Consider the following 5,802-nt stretch of genomic DNA (forward strand, 5'->3'; position numbering starts at 1 on the left):
GTAGAAACAATGATTAGCAATGCTGCCATTGGCTGCTCACCATGGCCAAATAGCGTGCTCAGTTTTTCTCTGCAGGAGAGCAAGAGTTATTGCTTGAAGGTTATGCTGAATTTGAAAGCTTAATTAAAACGCCAGGGAACACCTCAAATTGTGCAAAAGCCAGGAGAGAGGGCTGGCAAAAAGTAGCAGACAAATTAAATGCGTAAGTACTCCCCATGTAATGGATCTGTCAATTATTACAGTATATATTCTTGAATTTTAATAATTTCATAATTGCTTAATGTCAGAGCCACATCAGGACCTATTAGAACATGGGAACAAGTAAAAGTGACGTACAAGAATATTCTTCAAAATGGTAATCTTTTCTACTTATACTGTTCTTAGTCTCTTTTGCAAAAAACACTGTTAAATGATGTTTGTCTGTTTATAACAGCAACCAAGGAAAAGGCTGTACAGAAAAAAAACAGGTGGTGGTCCTGCACCCCCACATTACACCCCGGCAGAAGAGCTGGCCCTTGGGTTAAATGTGAACCGACCCATTGACCCATTGTGGAGGGCTCTTCCTTAGACCAAAAGCCTGGGACCAGTAGCAGCAACTCCATTACTGGTAAATATTGAGTAGTGATCAATTGCTTTGACTTGTGAAGGTGAAAACTGCTGAATTTAATGAGAAAATATTTTGCCATGAGTTATTGTTTTTCTCTTTTGTGCAGTTTTACACAATACACCAACACTTTTACCTGTTCCCAAGAAAGTGGTGTCTGAAATATGTGCAGTAAGTGCAAAGGCCTACTGCACAGTGATACAGAGGTGGGCAGTGTAGTACTTTTCCTTTTTATTTTGTTGCATGAGGCTTGTTGACTAACACTAGAAAACTAGCACTAGAGATTGAGTTAATTCAAAAGGAACTTCAGAGTAAGTGCTAATACACCACTTCACACACAGTACTATTGCTGACAACTTGCATAACAATATCTCTTATTGCAGGCAAAAGATGGCTATCACTGGCTTTTCTTGACAAAGAATAATTGAAATAAAACTCCATGAACTAAGCATCTTGTCTTTCATTATTAATTTAATTAAGGTTTTTGTTTTTTTGTAAAAAAATCAAATCAAATAAAAAATAATCTAATTCAAAAATGGTGTTCCACAACTCTGTCCATGCAGCTCTACCACTAGGTTGGTCCAAGTGCACTGGCTGGAGGTCATCATCAGGCTGCACCTCCACCACAGGGATCCTCTCCTTTCTGATGGTGGCAATGTTGTGGAGTATGGCACATTCAACAATGTCACAGGCCCTGTCAGGTGCAATCCTCAGACACTGAAATCTTCCCTTTAGATGCCCAAAGGTCATTTCACTGTGTGCTTTTGTCGTGGCTAGAGCTGCATTGAAACTGGTTTGTGGTCAGGGAATTGCGTCATGAAACACTGCCTGCAGGTATAGCCCCTGTCACCAAGCAGGATCCCGTCGTAAGCATCTTAATGGAAAAATGCAGTTGTGTTAGGCTCAGAATAAATTTGTGTAATACAGTGAGCTTGATATAAATTTTTCCCTTACAACGTTCATATAATGTGCATAAATGTGACTGAAAATTCTGGGGTCATGAACAGAACCAGGCCATTTTGCTTCCACATTTGTAATATAGGACATGGAGTCACACACAATCTAAGATATTTTTAGTCAGTCAACTGCATACTTTTTGATTTCATTCCTTTTTATAATTTGATATATTACTAATCTGGAATATTAAGAATCGTAATAGTAATTTACCTGCACATTTACACTGTGAAATCCCTTTCGGTTCACAAAATCCCCTTCATTGGGGCCTGGTAGGGCCTTGATGGAGACGTGTGTGCAGTCTATGGCACCAATCACGTAAGGGAAGCCTGAGGAACAAATTCTGTAAGTCCTACTTTTTGGCATGATCATGGTTGCATGATCTTCATTAACAATTATGTACCTGCAATGGCAAAAATATTCTGCTTCACAACCTGGGGTCTTCAGTGGCTTAGAAATACCACAAAACCCCCTAAAAACCGCTTGAGTGCCAGGTAAACTTTGCGAATGGCACGACAGTCAGCACTTTTCCCCAAGTTTTCCGCATCTCCAATAGTGTAAAGGAAAGAGCCACTCGCAAAGAATCTCGCAATGCAAACAGTTTGTGCCGTTGTTAAAGCCCGACTTGACGAGTCGAACATTTAACATGTGGTTCCAATAAATTAATGATGAATATGACACCCTCACGAGAAAAATTATATCTCTCAATAAATAGAATATCGCGCAACGCTAAATGATATCTCTCAATAAATAGAATATCGCGCAGCGCTAAAGGATCCTGTCTATCTCGCAATACGCAATTAATTCGAAAAGCTCAGCGAATTATTCTTGCACCTTCAGCAACAGGTTCCTGTCGTAAAAACGGATAAGACATGTCTGCGATGGACCGTATTACCTCCGCTTATAAAGCCGCGATCTAATCCTGTTAACATGAAATAAGCCTGCTCGCAAGCAGGTTTAAGCTTACGCACCTGTTGCTATGACAGCAAGTCCAGGATGAGCGTCGAAGAACCAAACAATCCAAGATCATTACAAATCAACAACAATCAAATCCAGCTAAGAGAGTTAGCGACGTACGAAGAACGGACCCCTGAGTTGGCCTTGAGACTGTTTACACAAATTACCTTAAGTTTTGCATTACCTACACCCAGTAAAATAGTGACTAAAGGGTTAGTGCACCCACACACATATTGAATCAGCATTTACTTGCCTTCATGTTGTTTGATCCCTGCTGTTTTTTCTCCCCTGAATACAAAAGGTGATTTTGGTCAAGTTTGTTTTGATGGTTTAATACAATATCAGTACATGGACTTTCAGAAGCTGGAAAAGCATCAAATAATGTCAGGAAGCATCTGAAAGTTGGGCTCCATTGACCGACATTGTATGAACCGAAACCAGCAGAACAAACTTCACAAAAATCATCTTTTGTGTTTTTTGTAAATAGATCTGATAACATGAAAGCAAGTAAAATTGTAAAGAATGTAAAGAATAGAAAGAAAGTAAATAATGGCTGAATTCATACATTTAGGTGAATTAACCCTTTAATCCACCAAATAGAAATGGTAGTAAATGTATGTATGCATTTTGTTTTATAGTAGTACCTTGAAGAAATAAGCTAAGAAATGAGCAACTTTGAACCTTTATGCCTGAGAGAATTCATAAAACATTTGAATTTAGAAATGTTGCATTTGGCAGATGTTTTTATCCAAAGTGACTTACAGTGCATTTATTACAGGGACAATGACCCTGGATCAACCTGGAGTAAAGAGCCTTGCTCAAGGACACACTGGTGGTGGCGGCTGTGGAGATCGACCAGAAACCTGCTGCTTACCAGTTCAGTGGTTTAGCCCAGTACACAACAAAAGTAATAAAGCTATCAAAAAATTAGCATGGAATTGTAAACTTATAAAATGACATTTGGAAAGAAACGGAATGCTGACAACATGAATTGTAAAACATTTTAATATTTTTAAATGTTTTAAAGGTAGTCGTGCTCATGGAGAGCAGGCACAGGAATGTTTGGAGCAGACAGCAGCCAGATTGTCCCGCACATGTTCTACCACTCTTGCTGCAAGGTTGTGGGGATCAGGGGAGCCGTCAGCATGGTCTTCCTCATCCTCTGGCTCAACAATGTCCCCATTGAGTAGTGCGAGATTGTGAAGCACAGCGCAGCATGCAACAACCTCAGGCAAGAAGGCAGGGTTCACCTCTAAGGCCTTGAAGAAAATACAGCGCCAGCGTGTCTTCTGCATCCCAAAAGCTCGGGCATGTTGCGGGCATGGGAGTGCTTGCCGTTGAAACGAGCCTGCAAAGGGTTCTGTACAGGCTCTCTGAATGGAGTGTAAGACTTGAGAAATTAGAAATCACTCCCTGAGAAGACAAAGGACCTTTCTGGAAATTAACATTTGAACTCTCTCTTGTGAAACTAGCACCATCATTCAAGTCTCACCTAAGCAATCCTAATCTACATCTTTTTTCCCTTGACCCTCCATTCCTCCGTTCCCTCTTTCTATCATGCTGAGATCACCTGCAATTCACCCAAAAATCTATATGGTTTAATGTGAATAATTATCATACAGTATTACACATGTTTGGTATCATTTGAAATGTCTCAGTGCGACTGGTACAAAGGTCTCATTCCCAAAGAAGTAAACCCAAAAGGTAATAAGGTTTTAAAGAGTTTAGAGATAACTGGCACACAAAGGAAGGTGGGTCTTCCAGGCAAATAGCCTCCTGCTCTCGAAAGGTGTAAACTCTGAATGCAAATTACCATTGTTAGCAAATGTTTCCATGTGAAAAGAAGCTTATGTCTATATAATGAAATGCAACAAGATTCTGTAACTCAGATCAGCCCATAATGTTGAAGGACCTCAAGGACTTCAGCATTATGTATTTTCTAAAGTCAGGTTCGCATCTTTTCTCTTTATTCCAGAGCATTTGATGTTTTGTATTTATTATCTTTGAACTGATTATGAAATTGGCATAATAAATTGTTACATTTGATTTTATTCTAACAGACTTTGACATTATTTTCAGTAAAGAATAGTCAAACATTCGCTCACATATAATGATGCACAGTAACGCGCAAAAAACCTTCACCGGGGGAAAACCTTCAAAACCTTCAACCTTCATCCGATCAGATGCCTCGATTGGGCCGATTGTGTCGGGCTTACAGGAGTGATGAGGCAGATGGGTGCACTCAGGCAAGGATAGCCTCCATCCCCGAGGATGCACTTGCCTGCAGGTGGATATACGCTGCCAGCATACACACGGCTGTTCCTCAGCACCCTGGCATTGTGCACAGACCCAGGATATCAGAATCAGAATCAGAATCAGAAAGAGCTTTATTGCCAAGTATGCTTGCGCATACGAGGAATTTGTCTTGGTGACAGTAGCTTCCAGTACACATACAATATAAAGTGACAAGACAAGTGACAAGTAACATAGGTATAAATAAAAAAAAAAATAGAAAAAATAAAAATAAAATAAAAATAAAAGATTATAAATTATAAATATATATAAAGTTATAAGGTGCTATAATGAAATGTCTGAGGGAAGTATTGCACATGTTTGTTCCACAGTAGGGGAACATTTAAGTGTTCATGAGGTAGATGGCCTGGGGAAAGAAACTTTTCCTGTGTCTGGTTGTTTTTGTGCTCGGTGCTCTGTAGCGTCGACCAGACGGTAACAGTTCAAACAGAAAGTGTGCTGGGTGTGACGGGTCCAGAGTGATTTTGCGAGCCCTTTTACTCACTCTGGATGAGTGCAGTACTTTGAGTGTGGGAAGGGTAGTGCAGTGATTCGCTCAGCAGTCCGAACTATCCGCTGTAGTCTACGGAGGTCGGTTTTGGTAGCAGAGCCAAACCAGACGGTGATGGAAGTGCAGAGGATGGACTGGATGACAGCTGAGTAGAACTGTACGAGCAGCTCCTGTGGCAGGTTGAATTTCCTCAGCTGACGCAGGAAGTACAGTCTCTGTTGGGCTTTCTTCACAATAGAGTCTATGTGAGTGTCCCACTTCAGATCCTGAGAGATGGTGGTGCCCAGGAACCTGAATGACTCTACTGCAGTCACAGTGCTGTCCATGATGGTGAGTGAAGGGAGTGCAGGGGGGTTTCTCCTGAAGTCCACGATCATCTCCACTGTTTTGAGCGTGTTCAGCTCCAGGTTGTTATAACTGCACCAAAGAGCCAGCTGCTCCACCTCCTGTCTGTACGCAGACTCGTCACCGTTCCGGATGAGTC

At 40.9% G+C, this 5,802-nt stretch overlaps 1 long non-coding RNA gene across 1 annotated transcript; it reads left to right on the plus strand.

Annotated features, from left to right (window-relative positions):
* The first annotated feature begins 3,254 nt into the window (after positions 1-3,254).
* LOC309476966 lies at positions 3,255-4,572 on the plus strand. Its single transcript, XR_014198441.1, has 2 exons — positions 3,255-3,422; positions 3,543-4,572. It is a non-coding gene; the product is annotated as an uncharacterized lncRNA (long non-coding RNA).
* The last annotated feature ends 1,230 nt before the right edge of the window (positions 4,573-5,802 follow it).

This window comes from Leuciscus leuciscus (genome assembly GCF_965113295.1).
Source record: "Leuciscus leuciscus genome assembly, chromosome: 16".
Taxonomy (NCBI): domain Eukaryota; kingdom Metazoa; phylum Chordata; class Actinopteri; order Cypriniformes; family Leuciscidae; genus Leuciscus; species Leuciscus leuciscus.